This window comes from Lithobates pipiens, unplaced genomic scaffold, assembly GCF_037356315.1.
Source record: "Lithobates pipiens isolate NorthernLeopardFrog02 unplaced genomic scaffold, aLitPip1_a1.2 Scaffold_18, whole genome shotgun sequence".
Lineage (NCBI taxonomy): Eukaryota > Metazoa > Chordata > Amphibia > Anura > Ranidae > Lithobates > Lithobates pipiens.
The window spans coordinates 478,828,288-478,844,381 of NW_027507758.1; the positions used below are offsets into that span (position 1 = coordinate 478,828,288).

General features: G+C 43.9%; 19 non-coding genes across 19 annotated transcripts; all 19 read right to left on the bottom strand.

Moving 5' to 3' along the window:
• Positions 1–768: 768 nt before the first annotated feature.
• Positions 769–841, bottom strand: TRNAF-GAA (transfer RNA phenylalanine (anticodon GAA)). The gene has a single exon. It is a non-coding gene; the product is annotated as a tRNA-Phe (tRNA).
• A 620-nt stretch (positions 842–1,461) lies between these two features.
• Positions 1,462–1,534, bottom strand: TRNAF-GAA (transfer RNA phenylalanine (anticodon GAA)). The gene has a single exon. It is a non-coding gene; the product is annotated as a tRNA-Phe (tRNA).
• A 1,995-nt stretch (positions 1,535–3,529) lies between these two features.
• On the bottom strand, positions 3,530–3,602 carry TRNAF-GAA (transfer RNA phenylalanine (anticodon GAA)). The gene has a single exon. It is a non-coding gene; the product is annotated as a tRNA-Phe (tRNA).
• Positions 3,603–4,563: 961 nt separating this feature from the next.
• TRNAF-GAA (transfer RNA phenylalanine (anticodon GAA)) lies at positions 4,564–4,636 on the bottom strand. Its single transcript has one exon. It is a non-coding gene; the product is annotated as a tRNA-Phe (tRNA).
• Positions 4,637–5,597: 961 nt separating this feature from the next.
• Positions 5,598–5,670, bottom strand: TRNAF-GAA (transfer RNA phenylalanine (anticodon GAA)). Its single transcript has one exon. It is a non-coding gene; the product is annotated as a tRNA-Phe (tRNA).
• Positions 5,671–5,939: 269 nt separating this feature from the next.
• Positions 5,940–6,012, bottom strand: TRNAF-GAA (transfer RNA phenylalanine (anticodon GAA)). Its single transcript has one exon. It is a non-coding gene; the product is annotated as a tRNA-Phe (tRNA).
• Positions 6,013–6,631: 619 nt separating this feature from the next.
• On the bottom strand, positions 6,632–6,704 carry TRNAF-GAA (transfer RNA phenylalanine (anticodon GAA)). Its single transcript has one exon. It is a non-coding gene; the product is annotated as a tRNA-Phe (tRNA).
• A 269-nt stretch (positions 6,705–6,973) lies between these two features.
• Positions 6,974–7,046, bottom strand: TRNAF-GAA (transfer RNA phenylalanine (anticodon GAA)). The gene has a single exon. It is a non-coding gene; the product is annotated as a tRNA-Phe (tRNA).
• A 619-nt stretch (positions 7,047–7,665) lies between these two features.
• Positions 7,666–7,738, bottom strand: TRNAF-GAA (transfer RNA phenylalanine (anticodon GAA)). Its single transcript has one exon. It is a non-coding gene; the product is annotated as a tRNA-Phe (tRNA).
• A 619-nt stretch (positions 7,739–8,357) lies between these two features.
• On the bottom strand, positions 8,358–8,430 carry TRNAF-GAA (transfer RNA phenylalanine (anticodon GAA)). Its single transcript has one exon. It is a non-coding gene; the product is annotated as a tRNA-Phe (tRNA).
• Positions 8,431–8,699: 269 nt separating this feature from the next.
• TRNAF-GAA (transfer RNA phenylalanine (anticodon GAA)) lies at positions 8,700–8,772 on the bottom strand. The gene has a single exon. It is a non-coding gene; the product is annotated as a tRNA-Phe (tRNA).
• Positions 8,773–9,392: 620 nt separating this feature from the next.
• On the bottom strand, positions 9,393–9,465 carry TRNAF-GAA (transfer RNA phenylalanine (anticodon GAA)). The gene has a single exon. It is a non-coding gene; the product is annotated as a tRNA-Phe (tRNA).
• A 961-nt stretch (positions 9,466–10,426) lies between these two features.
• TRNAF-GAA (transfer RNA phenylalanine (anticodon GAA)) lies at positions 10,427–10,499 on the bottom strand. The gene has a single exon. It is a non-coding gene; the product is annotated as a tRNA-Phe (tRNA).
• Positions 10,500–11,119: 620 nt separating this feature from the next.
• TRNAF-GAA (transfer RNA phenylalanine (anticodon GAA)) lies at positions 11,120–11,192 on the bottom strand. The gene has a single exon. It is a non-coding gene; the product is annotated as a tRNA-Phe (tRNA).
• Positions 11,193–12,153: 961 nt separating this feature from the next.
• Positions 12,154–12,226, bottom strand: TRNAF-GAA (transfer RNA phenylalanine (anticodon GAA)). Its single transcript has one exon. It is a non-coding gene; the product is annotated as a tRNA-Phe (tRNA).
• Positions 12,227–13,879: 1,653 nt separating this feature from the next.
• Positions 13,880–13,952, bottom strand: TRNAF-GAA (transfer RNA phenylalanine (anticodon GAA)). The gene has a single exon. It is a non-coding gene; the product is annotated as a tRNA-Phe (tRNA).
• Positions 13,953–14,221: 269 nt separating this feature from the next.
• On the bottom strand, positions 14,222–14,294 carry TRNAF-GAA (transfer RNA phenylalanine (anticodon GAA)). The gene has a single exon. It is a non-coding gene; the product is annotated as a tRNA-Phe (tRNA).
• Positions 14,295–15,243: 949 nt separating this feature from the next.
• Positions 15,244–15,316, bottom strand: TRNAF-GAA (transfer RNA phenylalanine (anticodon GAA)). The gene has a single exon. It is a non-coding gene; the product is annotated as a tRNA-Phe (tRNA).
• Positions 15,317–15,935: 619 nt separating this feature from the next.
• Positions 15,936–16,008, bottom strand: TRNAF-GAA (transfer RNA phenylalanine (anticodon GAA)). Its single transcript has one exon. It is a non-coding gene; the product is annotated as a tRNA-Phe (tRNA).
• Between the last annotated feature and the right edge of the window lie 86 nt (positions 16,009–16,094).

Consider the following 16,094-nt stretch of genomic DNA (forward strand, 5'->3'; position numbering starts at 1 on the left):
CAAACACGCACTGGCCTAATTCATGGGAAAGTCATATAATCAAAGGTAGGGTAATCCCTGTTCAGGATACAACAATTGCCGAACCCCGGGTTCGAACCAGGGACCTTTAGATCTTCAGTCTAACGCTCTCCCAACTGAGCTATTTCGGCACTTTAGAAAGCGTTTGTCCAGGAGACACGTGGCACCGTGCGTCGACTCGAAGGGGTCATTGAGCCCTTAAAGGAGGTTTATAGTCACAGCATCCACTTTTATTTGATAACATCAGCATTGTACCCACAGTAAAAACAATAGTTATTTTTGACAAGCTCGGTTCAAAAATCTCCTTTCATGTTGTGATTGATGCCTGTCTGCTGGCCATCTATTTCCACAACTTCCTAGATTTCCAGCATAGTTTTCAGTTTCTCCCCTGATTTTTACTTTCCGTTTCTAAGGACTACACATCAAAAAAGTCATTTTTCTTTCAAATGCGGCTAGGTCTTGTTCCCACGGCTTTCATTGGTATATTGCAGGTGAAAATGAAACATGCTGGACTTTTCTTCCCAAGGCTCTGCAGAACTATGCGTTGGTGTACAAATGTCCTATGAAGAAGAAGGGATATTTTGACTTGTCCTTGCACATTGGCTGAGAAAAGCATAAACTGCGGGATGTTGCACAATTGCGTTTCTGCTGAGCCCCAGGCCTTAGTCTGCTCTAACCAACTTTCTCAAACTCCTGCTTGGTCTTCCTTTTCTTGTCAGAAAGCGGTACACCAAAAGGAGCAGGTACAGTTGCCGAAACCCGGGATCGAACCAGGGACCTTTAGATCTTCAGTCTAACGCTCTCCCAACTGAGCTATTTCGGCACTTTAGAAAGCATTTGTCCAGGAGACACGTGGCACCGTGCGTCGACTCGAAGGGGTCATTGAGCCCTTAAAGGAGGTTTATAGTCACAGCATCCACTTTTATTTGATAACATCAGCATTGTACCCACAGTAAAAACAATAGTTATTTTTGACAAGCTCGGTTCAAAAATCTCCTTTCATGTTGTGATTGATGCCCTGTCTGCTGGCCATCTATTTCCCCAACTTCCTAGATTTCCAGCATAGTTTTCAGTTTCTCCCCTGATTTTTTCTTTCCGTTTCTAAGGACTACACATCAAAAAAGTCATTTTTCTTTCAAATGCGGCTAGGTCTTGTTCCCACGGCTTTCATTGGTATATTGCAGGTGAAAATGAAACATGCTGGACTTTTCTTCCCAAGGCTCTGCAGAACTATGCGTTGGTGTACAAATGTCCTATGAAGAAGAAGGGATATTTTGACTTGTCCTTGCACATTGGCTGAGAAAAGCATAAACTGCGGGATGTTGCACAATTGCGTTTCTGCTGAGCCCCAGACCTTAGTCTGCTCTAAACAACTTTCTCAAACTCCTGCTTGGTCTTCCTTTTCTTGTCAGAAAACGGTACACCAAAAGGAGCAGGTACAGTTGCCGAAACCCGGGATCGAACCAGGGACCTTTAGATCTTCAGTCTAACGCTCTCCCAACTGAGCTATTTCGGCCTTTTCTGCCTAATCTTGATGACAATTCTGGGGTACCATGTGCTGGTGTGAAGGAATGACAATGACGAGTGACATTTTTATGTCTATGCATTTAGCCGGAAAGGAAAACAGGCAGCAAGATACTTTACTTTGTTCCAGGTGAAACTAAGCAACCACCCTGTTAGGACAACAGGCACATGAGAAGCGAAAGAATCAAACACGCACTGGCCTAATTCATGGGAAAGTCATATAATCAAAGGTAGGGTAATCCCTGTTCAGGATACAACAATTGCCGAACCCCGGGTTCGAACCAGGGACCTTTAGATCTTCAGTCTAACGCTCTCCCAACTGAGCTATTTCGGCACTTTAGAAAGCGTTTGTCCAGGAGACACGTGGCACCGTGCGTCGACTCGAAGGGGTCATTGAGCCCTTAAAGGAGGTTTATAGTCACAGCATCCACTTTTATTTGATAACATCAGCATTGTACCCACAGTAAAAACAATAGTTATTTTTGACAAGCTCGGTTCAAAAATCTCCTTTCATGTTGTGATTGATGCCTGTCTGCTGGCCATCTATTTCCACAACTTCCTAGATTTCCAGCATAGTTTTCAGTTTCTCCCCTGATTTTTACTTTCCGTTTCTAAGGACTACACATCAAAAAAGTCATTTTTCTTTCAAATGCGGCTAGGTCTTGTTCCCACGGCTTTCATTGGTATATTGCAGGTGAAAATGAAACATGCTGGACTTTTCTTCCCAAGGCTCTGCAGAACTATGCGTTGGTGTACAAATGTCCTATGAAGAAGAAGGGATATTTTGACTTGTCCTTGCACATTGGCTGAGAAAAGCATAAACTGCGGGATGTTGCACAATTGCGTTTCTGCTGAGCCCCAGGCCTTAGTCTGCTCTAACCAACTTTCTCAAACTCCTGCTTGGTCTTCCTTTTCTTGTCAGAAAGCGGTACACCAAAAGGAGCAGGTACAGTTGCCGAAACACGGGATCGAACCAGGGACCTTTAGATCTTCAGTCTAACGCTCTCCCAACTGAGCTATTTTGGCCTTTTCTGCCTAATCTTGATGACAATTCTGGGGTACCATGTGCTGGTGTGAAGGAATGACAATGACAAGTGACATTTTTATGTCTATGCATTTAGCCGGAAAGGAAAACAGGCAGCAAGATACTTTACTTTGTTCCAGGTGAAACTAAGCAACCACCCTGTTAGGACAACAGGCACATGAGAAGCGAAAGAATCAAACACGCACTGGCCTAATTCATGGGAAAGTCATATAATCAAAGGGAGGGTTATCCCTGTTAAGGATACAACAATTGCCGAAACCCGGGATCGAACCAGGGACCTTTAGATCTTCTGTCTAACGCTCTCCCAACAGAGCTATTTAGGCACTTTAGAAAGCGTTTGACCAGGAGACACGTGGCACCGTGCGTCGACTCGAAAGGGTCATTGAGCCCTTAAAGGAGGTTTATAGTCACAGCATCCACTTTTATTTGATAACATCAGCATTGTACCCACAGTAAAAACAATAGTTATTTTTGACAAGCTCGGTTCAAAAATCTCCTTTCATGTTGTGATTGATGCCTGTCTGCTGGCCATCTATTTCCACAACTTCCTAGATTTCCAGCATAGTTTTCAGTTTCTCCCCTGATTTTTACTTTCCGTTTCTAAGGACTACACATCAAAAAAGTCATTTTTCTTTCAAATGCGGCTAGGTCTTGTTCCCACGGCTTTCATTGGTATATTGCAGGTGAAAATGAAACATGCTGGACTTTTCTTCCCAAGGCTCTGCAGAACTATGCGTTGGTGTACAAATGTCCTATGAAGAAGAAGGGATATTTTGACTTGTCCTTGCACATTGGCTGAGAAAAGCATAAACTGCGGGATGTTGCACAATTGCGTTTCTGCTGAGCCCCAGGCCTTAGTCTGCTCTAACCAACTTTCTCAAACTCCTGCTTGGTCTTCCTTTTCTTGTCAGAAAGCGGTACACCAAAAGGAGCAGGTACAGTTGCCGAAACCCGGGATCGAACCAGGGACCTTTAGATCTTCAGTCTAACGCTCTCCCAACTGAGCTATTTCGGCCTTTTCTGCCTAATCTTGATGACAATTCTGGGGTACCATGTGCTGGTGTGAAGGAATGACAATGACGAGTGACAATTTTATGTCTATGCATTTAGCCGGAAAGGAAAACAGGCAGCAAGATACTTTACTTTGTTCCAGGTGAAACTAAGCAACCACCCTGTTAGGGCAACAGGCACATGAGAAGCGAAAGAATCAAACACGCATTGGCCTAATTCATGGGAAAGTCATATAATCAAAGGTAGAGTTATCCCTGTTCAGGATACAACAATTGCCAAAACCCGGGATCGAACCAGGGACCTTTAGATCTTCAGTCTAACGCTCTCCCAACTGAGCTATTTCGGCACTTTCAAAAGCGTTTGTCCAGGAGACACGTGGCACCGTGCGTCGACTCGAAGGGGTCATTGAGCCCTTAAAGGAGGTTTATAGTCACAGCATCCACTTTTATTTGATAACATCAGCATTGTACCCACAGTAAAAACAATAGTTATTTTTGACAAGCTCGGTTCAAAAATCTCCTTTCATGTTGTGATTGATGCCTGTCTGCTGGCCATCTATTTCCACAACTTCCTAGATTTCCAGCATAGTTTTCAGTTTCTCCCCTGATTTTTACTTTCCGTTTCTAAGGACTACACATCAAAAAAGTCATTTTTCTTTCAAATGCGGCTAGGTCTTGTTCCCACGGCTTTCATTGGTATATTGCAGGTGAAAATGAAACATGCTGGACTTTTCTTCCCAAGGCTCTGCAGAACTATGCGTTGGTGTACAAATGTCCTATGAAGAAGAAGGGATATTTTGACTTGTCCTTGCACATTGGCTGAGAAAAGCATAAACTGCGGGATGTTGCACAATTGCGTTTCTGCTGAGCCCCAGACCTTAGTCTGCTCTAAACAACTTTCTCAAACTCCTGCTTGGTCTTCCTTTTCTTGTCAGAAAGCGGTACACCAAAAGGAGCAGGTACAGTTGCCGAAACCCGGGATCGAACCAGGGACCTTTAGATCTTCAGTCTAACGCTCTCCCAACTGAGCTATTTCGGCCTTTTCTGCCTAATCTTGATGACAATTCTGGGGTACCATGTGCTGGTGTGAAGGAATGACAATGACGAGTGACATTTTTATGTCTATGCATTTAGCCGGAAAGGAAAACAGGCAGCAAGATACTTTACTTTGTTCCAGGTGAAACTAAGCAACCACCCTGTTAGGGCAACAGGCACATGAGAAGCGAAAGAATCAAACACGCACTGGCCTAATTCATGGGAAAGTCATATAATCAAAGGTAGGGTTACGCCTGTTCAGGATACAACAATTGCCGAAACCCGGGATCGAACCAGGGACCTCTAGATCTTCAGTCTAACGCTCTCCCAACTGAGCTATTTCGGCACTTTAGAAAGCGCTGGTCCAGGAGACACGTGGCACCGTGCGTCGACTCGAAGGGGTCATTGAGCCCTTAAAGGAGGTTTATAGTCACAGCATCCACTTTTATTTGATAACATCAGCATTTTACCCACAGTAAAAACAATAGTTATTTTTGACAAGCTCGGTTCAAAAATCTCCTTTCATGTTGTGATTGATGCCTGTCTGCTGGCCATCTATTTCCACAACTTCCTAGATTTCCAGCATAGTTTTCAGTTTCTCCCCTGATTTTTACTTTCCGTTTCTAAGGACTACACATCAAAAAAGTCATTTTTCTTTCAAATGCGGCTAGGTCTTGTTCCCACGGCTTTCATTGGTATATTGCAGGTGAAAATGAAACATGCTGGACTTTCCTTCCCAAGGCTCTGCAGAACTATGCGTTGGTGTACAAATGTCCTATGAAGAAGAAGGGATATTTTGACTTGTCCTTGCACATTGGCTGAGAAAAGCATAAACTGCGGGATGTTGCACAATTGCGTTTCTGCTGAGCCCCAGACCTTAGTCTGCTCTAAACAACTTTCTCAAACTCCTGCTTGGTCTTCCTTTTCTTGTCAGAAAGCGGTACACCAAAAGGAGCAGGTACAGTTGCCGAAACCCGGGATCGAACCAGGGACCTTTAGATCTTCAGTCTAACGCTCTCCCAACTGAGCTATTTCGGCCTTTTCTGCCTAATCTTGATGACAATTCTGGGGTACCATGTGCTGGTGTGAAGGAATGACAATGACGAGTGACAATTTTATGTCTATGCATTTAGCCGGAAAGGAAAACAGGCAGCAAGATACTTTACTTTGTTCCAGGTGAAACTAAGCAACCACCCTGTTAGGGCAACAGGCACATGAGAAGCGAAAGAATCAAACACGCACTGGCCTAATTCATGGGAAAGTCATATAATCAAAGGTAGAGTTATCCCTGTTCAGGATACAACAATTGCCGAAACCCGGGATCGAACCAGGGACCTTTAGATCTTCAGTCTAACGCTCTCCCAACTGAGCTATTTCGGCACTTTCAAAAGCGTTTGTCCAGGAGACACGTGGCACCGTGCGTCGACTCGAAGGGGTCATTGAGCCCTTAAAGGAGGTTTATAGTCACAGCATCCACTTTTATTTGATAACATCAGCATTGTACCCACAGTAAAAACAATAGTTATTTTTGACAAGCTCGGTTCAAAAATCTCCTTTCATGTTGTGATTGATGCCTGTCTGCTGGCCATCTATTTCCACAACTTCCTAGATTTCCAGCATAGTTTTCAGTTTCTCCCCTGATTTTTACTTTCCGTTTCTAAGGACTACACATCAAAAAAGTCATTTTTCTTTCAAATGCGGCTAGGTCTTGTTCCCACGGCTTTCATTGGTATATTGCAGGTGAAAATGAAACATGCTGGACTTTTCTTCCCAAGGCTCTGCAGAACTATGCGTTGGTGTACAAATGTCCTATGAAGAAGAAGGGATATTTTGACTTGTCCTTGCACATTGGCTGAGAAAAGCATAAACTGCGGGATGTTGCACAATTGCATTTCTGCTGAGCCCCAGACCTTAGTCTGCTCTAAACAACTTTCTCAAACTCCTGCTTGGTCTTCCTTTTCTTGTCAGAAAGCGGTACACCAAAAGGAGCAGCTACAGTTGCCGAAACCCGGGATCGAACCAGGGACCTTTAGATCTTCAGTCTAACGCTCTCCCAACTGAGCTATTTCGGCCTTTTCTGCCTAACCTTGATGACAATTCTGGGGTACCATGTGCTGGTGTGAAGGAATGACAATGACAAGTGACATTTTTATGTCTATGCATTTAGCCGGAAAGGAAAACAGGCAGCAAGATACTTTACTTTGTTCCAGGTGAAACTAAGCAACCACCCTGTTAGGACAACAGGCACATGAGAAGCGAAAGAATCAAACACGCACTGGCCTAATTCATGGGAAAGTCATATAATCAAAGGGAGGGTTATCCCTGTTCAGGATACAACAATTGCCGAAACCCGGGATCGAACCAGGGACCTTTAGATCTTCAGTCTAACGCTCTCCCAACTGAGCTATTTCGGCACTTTAGAACGCGTTTGTCCAGGAGACACGTGGCACCGTGCGTCGACTCGAAGGGGTCATTGAGCCCTTAAAGGAGGTTTATAGTCACAGCATCCACTTTTATTTGATAACATCAGCATTGTACCCACAGTAAAAACAATCGTTATTTTTGACAAGCTCGGTTCAAAAATCTCCTTTCATGTTGTGATTGATGCCTGTCTGCTGGCCATCTATTTCCACAACTTCCTAGATTTCCAGCATAGTTTTCAGTTTCTCCCCTTATTTTTACTTTCCGTTTCTAAGGACTACACATCAAAAAAGTCATTTTTCTTTCAAATGCGGCTAGGTCTTGTTCCCACGGCTTTCATTGGTATATTGCAGGTGAAAATGAAACATGCTGGACTTTTCTTCCCAAGGCTCTGCAGAACTATGCGTTGGTGTACAAATGTCCTATGAAGAAGAAGGGATATTTTGACTTGTCCTTGCACATTGGCTGAGAAAAGCATAAACTGCGGGATGTTGCACAATTGCGTTTCTGCTGAGCCCCAGACCTTAGTCTGCTCTAAACAACTTTCTCAAACTCCTGCTTGGTCTTCCTTTTCTTGTCAGAAAGCGGTACACCAAAAGGAGCAGGTACAGTTGCCGAAACCTGGGATCGAACCAGGGACCTTTAGATCTTCAGTCTAACGCTCTCCCAACTGAGCTATTTCGGCACTTTAGAAAGCATTTGTCCAGGAGACACGTGGCACCGTGCGTCGACTCGAAGGGGTCATTGAGCCCTTAAAGGAGGTTTATAGTCACAGCATCCACTTTTATTTGATAACATCAGCATTGTACCCACAGTAAAAACAATAGTTATTTTTGACAAGCTCGGTTCAAAAATCTCCTTTCATGTTGTGATTGATGCCTGTCTGCTGGCCATCTATTTCCACAACTTCCTAGATTTCCAGCATAGTTTTCAGTTTCTCCCCTGATTTTTACTTTCCGTTTCTAAGGACTACACATCAAAAAAGTCATTTTTCTTTCAAATGCGGCTAGGTCTTGTTCCCACGGCTTTCATTGGTATATTGCAGGTGAAAATGAAACATGCTGGACTTTTCTTCCCAAGGCTCTGCAGAACTATGCGTTGGTGTACAAATGTCCTATGAAGAAGAAGGGATATTTTGACTTGTCCTTGCACATTGGCTGAGAAAAGCATAAACTGCGGGATGTTGCACAATTGCGTTTCTGCTGAGCCCCAGACCTTAGTCTGCTCTAAACAACTTTCTCAAACTCCTGCTTGGTCTTCCTTTTCTTGTCAGAAAGCGGTACACCAAAAGGAGCAGGTACAGTTGCCGAAACCCGGGATCGAACCAGGGACCTTTAGATCTTCAGTCTAACGCTCTCCCAACTGAGCTATTTCGGCCTTTTCTGCCTAACCTTGATGACAATTCTGGGGTACCATGTGCTGGTGTGAAGGAATGACAATGACGAGTGACATTTTTATGTCTATGCATTTAGCCGGAAAGGAAAACAGGCAGCAAGATACTTTATTTTGTTCCAGGTGAAACTAAGCAACCACCCTGTTAGGGCAACAGGCACATGAGAAGCGAAAGAATCAAACACGCACTGGCCTTATTCATGGGAAAGTCATATAATCAAAGGTAGGGTAATCCCTGTTCAGGATACAACAATTGCCGAAACCCGGGATCGAACCAGGGACCTTTAGATCTTCAGTCTAACGCTCTCCCAACTGAGCTATTTCGGCACTTTAGAAAGCATTTGTCCAGGAGACACGTGGCACCGTGCGTCGACTCGAAGGGGTCATTGAGCCCTTAAAGGAGGTTTATAGTCACAGCATCCACTTTTATTTGATAACATCAGCATTGTACCCACAGTAAAAACAATAGTTATTTTTGACAAGCTCGGTTCAAAAATCTCCTTTCATGTTGTGATTGATGCCCTGTCTGCTGGCCATCTATTTCCCCAACTTCCTAGATTTCCAGCATAGTTTTCAGTTTCTCCCCTGATTTTTTCTTTCCGTTTCTAAGGACTACACATCAAAAAAGTCATTTTTCTTTCAAATGCGGCTAGGTCTTGTTCCCACGGCTTTCATTGGTATATTGCAGGTGAAAATGAAACATGCTGGACTTTTCTTCCCAAGGCTCTGCAGAACTATGCGTTGGTGTACAAATGTCCTATGAAGAAGAAGGGATATTTTGACTTGTCCTTGCACATTGGCTGAGAAAAGCATAAACTGCGGGATGTTGCACAATTGCGTTTCTGCTGAGCCCCAGACCTTAGTCTGCTCTAAACAACTTTCTCAAACTCCTGCTTGGTCTTCCTTTTCTTGTCAGAAAGCGGTACACCAAAAGGAGCAGGTACAGTTGCCGAAACCCGGGATCGAACCAGGGACCTTTAGATCTTCAGTCTAACGCTCTCCCAACTGAGCTATTTCGGCCTTTTCTGCCTAATCTTGATGACAATTCTGGGGTACCATGTGCTGGTGTGAAGGAATGACAATGACGAGTGACATTTTTATGTCTATGCATTTAGCCGGAAAGGAAAACAGGCAGCAAGATACTTTACTTTGTTCCAGGTGAAACTAAGCAACCACCCTGTTAGGACAACAGGCACATGAGAAGCGAAAGAATCAAACACGCACTGGCCTAATTCATGGGAAAGTCATATAATCAAAGGTAGGGTAATCCCTGTTCAGGATACAACAATTGCCGAAACCCGGGATCGAACCAGGGACCTTTAGATCTTCTGTCTAACGCTCTCCCAACAGAGCTATTTAGGCACTTTAGAAAGCGTTTGACCAGGAGACACGTGGCACCGTGCGTCGACTCGAAGGGGTCATTGAGCCCTTAAAGGAGGTTTATAGTCACAGCATCCACTTTTATTTGATAACATCAGCATTGTACCCACAGTAAAAACAATAGTTATTTTTGACAAGCTCGGTTCAAAAATCTCCTTTCATGTTGTGATTGATGCCTGTCTGCTGGCCATCTATTTCCACAACTTCCTAGATTTCCAGCATAGTTTTCAGTTTCTCCCCTGATTTTTACTTTCCGTTTCTAAGGACTACACATCAAAAAAGTCATTTTTCTTTCAAATGCGGCTAGGTCTTGTTCCCACGGCTTTCATTGGTATATTGCAGGTGAAAATGAAACATGCTGGACTTTTCTTCCCAAGGCTCTGCAGAACTATGCGTTGGTGTACAAATGTCCTATGAAGAAGAAGGGATATTTTGACTTGTCCTTGCACATTGGCTGAGAAAAGCATAAACTGCGGGATGTTGCACAATTGCGTTTCTGCTGAGCCCCAGGCCTTAGTCTGCTCTAACCAACTTTCTCAAACTCCTGCTTGGTCTTCCTTTTCTTGTCAGAAAGCGGTACACCAAAAGGAGCAGGTACAGTTGCCGAAACCCGGGATCGAACCAGGGACCTTTAGATCTTCAGTCTAACGCTCTCCCAACTGAGCTATTTCGGCACTTTAGAAAGCATTTGTCCAGGAGACACGTGGCACCGTGCGTCGACTCGAAGGGGTCATTGAGCCCTTAAAGGAGGTTTATAGTCACAGCATCCACTTTTATTTGATAACATCAGCATTGTACCCACAGTAAAAACAATAGTTATTTTTGACAAGCTCGGTTCAAAAATCTCCTTTCATGTTGTGATTGATGCCCTGTCTGCTGGCCATCTATTTCCCCAACTTCCTAGATTTCCAGCATAGTTTTCAGTTTCTCCCCTGATTTTTTCTTTCCGTTTCTAAGGACTACACATCAAAAAAGTCATTTTTCTTTCAAATGCGGCTAGGTCTTGTTCCCACGGCTTTCATTGGTATATTGCAGGTGAAAATGAAACATGCTGGACTTTTCTTCCCAAGGCTCTGCAGAACTATGCGTTGGTGTACAAATGTCCTATGAAGAAGAAGGGATATTTTGACTTGTCCTTGCACATTGGCTGAGAAAAGCATAAACTGCGGGATGTTGCACAATTGCGTTTCTGCTGAGCCCCAGACCTTAGTCTGCTCTAAACAACTTTCTCAAACTCCTGCTTGGTCTTCCTTTTCTTGTCAGAAAGCGGTACACCAAAAGGAGCAGGTACAGTTGCCGAAACCCGGGATCGAACCAGGGACCTTTAGATCTTCAGTCTAACGCTCTCCCAACTGAGCTATTTCGGCCTTTTCTGCCTAATCTTGATGACAATTCTGGGGTACCATGTGCTGGTGTGAAGGAATGACAATGACGAGTGACATTTTTATGTCTATGCATTTAGCCGGAAAGGAAAACAGGCAGCAAGATACTTTACTTTGTTCCAGGTGAAACTAAGCAACCACCCTGTTAGGACAACAGGCACATGAGAAGCGAAAGAATCAAACACGCACTGGCCTAATTCATGGGAAAGTCATATAATCAAAGGTAGGGTAATCCCTGTTCAGGATACAACAATTGCCGAACCCCGGGTTCGAACCAGGGACCTTTAGATCTTCAGTCTAACGCTCTCCCAACTGAGCTATTTCGGCACTTTAGAAAGCGTTTGTCCAGGAGACACGTGGCACCGTGCGTCGACTCGAAGGGGTCATTGAGCCCTTAAAGGAGGTTTATAGTCACAGCATCCACTTTTATTTGATAACATCAGCATTGTACCCACAGTAAAAACAATAGTTATTTTTGACAAGCTCGGTTCAAAAATCTCCTTTCATGTTGTGATTGATGCCTGTCTGCTGGCCATCTATTTCCACAACTTCCTAGATTTCCAGCATAGTTTTCAGTTTCTCCCCTGATTTTTACTTTCCGTTTCTAAGGACTACACATCAAAAAAGTCATTTTTCTTTCAAATGCGGCTAGGTCTTGTTCCCACGGCTTTCATTGGTATATTGCAGGTGAAAATGAAACATGCTGGACTTTTCTTCCCAAGGCTCTGCAGAACTATGCGTTGGTGTACAAATGTCCTATGAAGAAGAAGGGATATTTTGACTTGTCCTTGCACATTGGCTGAGAAAAGCATAAACTGCGGGATGTTGCACAATTGCGTTTCTGCTGAGCCCCAGGCCTTAGTCTGCTCTAACCAACTTTCTCAAACTCCTGCTTGGTCTTCCTTTTCTTGTCAGAAAGCGGTACACCAAAAGGAGCAGGTACAGTTGCCGAAACCCGGGATCGAACCAGGGACCTTTAGATCTTCAGTCTAACGCTCTCCCAACTGAGCTATTTCGGCACTTTAGAAAGCATTTGTCCAGGAGACACGTGGCACCGTGCGTCGACTCGAAGGGGTCATTGAGCCCTTAAAGGAGGTTTATAGTCACAGCATCCACTTTTATTTGATAACATCAGCATTGTACCCACAGTAAAAACAATAGTTATTTTTGACAAGCTCGGTTCAAAAATCTCCTTTCATGTTGTGATTGATGCCTGTCTGCTGGCCATCTATTTCCACAACTTCCTAGATTTCCAGCATAGTTTTCAGTTTCTCCCCTGATTTTTACTTTCCGTTTCTAAGGACTACACATCAAAAAAGTCATTTTTCTTTCAAATGCGGCTAGGTCTTGTTCCCACGGCTTTCATTGGTATATTGCAGGTGAAAATGAAACATGCTGGACTTTTCTTCCCAAGGCTCTGCAGAACTATGCGTTGGTGTACAAATGTCCTATGAAGAAGAAGGGATATTTTGACTTGTCCTTGCACATTGGCTGAGAAAAGCATAAACTGCGGGATGTTGCACAATTGCGTTTCTGCTGAGCCCCAGGCCTTAGTCTGCTCTAAACAACTTTCTCAAACTCCTGCTTGGTCTTCCTTTTCTTGTCAGAAAGCGGTACACCAAAAGGAGCAGGTACAGTTGCCGAAACACGGGATCGAACCAGGGACCTTTAGATCTTCAGTCTAACGCTCTCCCAACTGAGCTATTTTGGCCTTTTCTGCCTAATCTTGATGACAATTCTGGGGTACCATGTGCTGGTGTGAAGGAATGACAATGACAAGTGACATTTTTATGTCTATGCATTTAGCCGGAAAGGAAAACAGGCAGCAAGATACTTTACTTTGTTCCAGGTGAAACTAAGCAACCACCCTGTTAGGACAACAGGCACATGAGAAGCGAAAGAATCAAACACGCACTGGCCTAATTCATGGGAAAGTCATATAATCAAAGGGAGGGTTATCCCTGTTAAGGATACAACAATTGCCGAAACCCGGGATCGAACCAGGGACCTTTAGATCTTCTGTCTAACGCTCTCCCAACAGAGCTATTTAGGCACTTTAGAAAGCGTTTGACCAGGAGACACGTGGCACCGTGCGTCGACTCGAAGGGGTCATTGAGCCCTTAAAGGAGGTTTATAGTCACAGCATCCACTTTTATTTGATAACATCAGCATTGTACCCACAGTAAAAACAATAGTTATTTTTGACAAGCTCGGTTCAAAAATCTCCTTTCATGTTGTGATTGATGCCTGTCTGCTGGCCATCTATTTCCACAACTTCCTAGATTTCCAGCATAGTTTTCAGTTTCTCCCCTGATTTTTACTTTCCGTTTCTAAGGACTACACATCAAAAAAGTCATTTTTCTTTCAAATGCGGCTAGGTCTTGTTCCCACGGCTTTCATTGGTATATTGCAGGTGAAAATGAAACATGCTGGACTTTTCTTCCCAAGGCTCTGCAGAACTATGCGTTGGTGTACAAATGTCCTATGAAGAAGAAGGGATATTTTGACTTGTCCTTGCACATTGGCTGAGAAAAGCATAAACTGCGGGATGTTGCACAATTGCGTTTCTGCTGAGCCCCAGGCCTTAGTCTGCTCTAACCAACTTTCTCAAACTCCTGCTTGGTCTTCCTTTTCTTGTCAGAAAGCGGTACACCAAAAGGAGCAGGTACAGTTGCCGAAACCCGGGATCGAACCAGGGACCTTTAGATCTTCAGTCTAACGCTCTCCCAACTGAGCTATTTCGGCCTTTTCTGCCTAATCTTGATGACAATTCTGGGGTACCATGTGCTGGTGTGAAGGAATGACAATGACAAGTGACATTTTTATGTCTATGCATTTAGCCGGAAAGGAAAACAGGCAGCAAGATACTTTACTTTGTTCCAGGTGAAACTAAGCAACCACCCTGTTAGGGCAACAGGCACATGAGAAGCGAAAGAATCAAACACGCACTGGCCTAATTCATGGGAAAGTCATATAATCAAAGGTAGGGTAATCCCTGTTCAGGATACAACAATTGCCGAAACCCGGGATCGAACCAGGGACCTTTAGATCTTCAGTCTAACGCTCTCCCAACTGAGCTATTTCGGCACTTTAGAAAGCGCTTGTCCAGGAGACACGTGGCACCGTGCGTCGACTCGAAGGGGTCATTGAGCCCTTAAAGGAGGTTTATAGTCACAGCATCCACTTTTATTTGATAACATCAGCATTGTACCCACAGTAAAAACAATAGTTATTTTTGACAAGCTCGGTTCAAAAATCTCCTTTCATGTTGTGATTGATGCCTGTCTGCTGGCCATCTATTTCCACAACTTCCTAGATTTCCAGCATAGTTTTCAGTTTCTCCCCTGATTTTTACTTTCCGTTTCTAAGGACTACACATCAAAAAAGTCATTTTTCTTTCAAATGCGGCTAGGTCTTGTTCCCACGGCTTTCATTGGTATATTGCAGGTGAAAATGAAACATGCTGGACTTTTCTTCCCAAGGCTCTGCAGAACTATGCGTTGGTGTACAAATGTCCTATGAAGAAGAAGGGATATTTTGACTTGTCCTTGCACATTGGCTGAGAAAAGCATAAACTGCGGGATGTTGCACAATTGCGTTTCTGCTGTTCCCCAGACCTTAGTCTGCTCTAAACAACTTTCTCAAACTCCTGCTTGGTCTTCCTTTTCTTGTCAGAAAGCGGTACACCAAAAGGAGCAGGTACAGTTGCCGAAACCCGGGACCTTTAGATCTTCAGTCTAACGCTCTCCCAACTGAGCTATTTCGGCCTTTTCTGCCTAATCTTGATGACAATTCTGGGGTACCATGTGCTGGTGTGAAGGAATGACAATGACGAGTGACATTTTTATGTCTATGCATTTAGCCGGAAAGGAAAACAGGCAGCAAGATACTTTATTTTGTTCCAGGTGAAACTAAGCAACCACCCTGTTAGGGCAACAGGCACATGAGAAGCGAAAGAATCAAACACGCACTGGCTTAATTCATGGGAAAGTCATATAATCAAAGGTAGGGTAATCCCTGTTCAGGATACAACAATTGCCGAAACCCGGGATCGAACCAGGGACCTTTAGATCTTCAGTCTAACGCTCTCCCAACTGAGCTATTTCGGCACTTTAGAAAGTGCTTGTCCAGGAGACACGTGGCACCGTGCGTCGACTCGAAGGGGTCATTGAGCCCTTAAAGGAGGTTTATAGTCACAGCATCCACTTTTATTTGATAACATCAGCATTGTACCCACAGTAAAAACAATAGTTATTTTTGACAAGCTCGGTTCAAAAATCTCCTTTCATGTTGTGATTGATGCCTGTCTGCTGGCCATCTATTTCCACAACTTCCTAGATTTCCAGCATAGTTTTCAGTTTCTCCCCTGATTTTTACTTTCCGTTTCTAAGGACTACACATCAAAAAAGTCATTTTTCTTTCAAATGCGGCTAGGTCTTGTTCCCACGGCTTTCATTGGTATATTGCAGGTGAAAATGAAACATGCTGGACTTTTCTTCCCAAGGCTCTGCAGAACTATGCGTTGGTGTACAAATGTCCTATGAAGAAGAAGGGATATTTTGACTTGTCCTTGCACATTGGCTGAGAAAAGCATAAACTGCGGGATGTTGCACAATTGCGTTTCTGCTGAGCCCCAGACCTTAGTCTGCTCTAAACAACTTTCTCAAACTCCTGCTTGGTCTTCCTTTTCTTGTCAGAAAGCGGTACACCAAAAGGAGCAGGTACAGTTGCCGAAACCCGGGATCGAACCAGGGACCTTTAGATCTTCAGTCTAACGCTCTCCCAACTGAGCTATTTCGGCCTTTTCTGCCTAAACTTGATGACAATTCTGGGGTACCATGTGCTGGTGTGAAGGAATGATAATGACGAGTGACATTTTTATGTCTA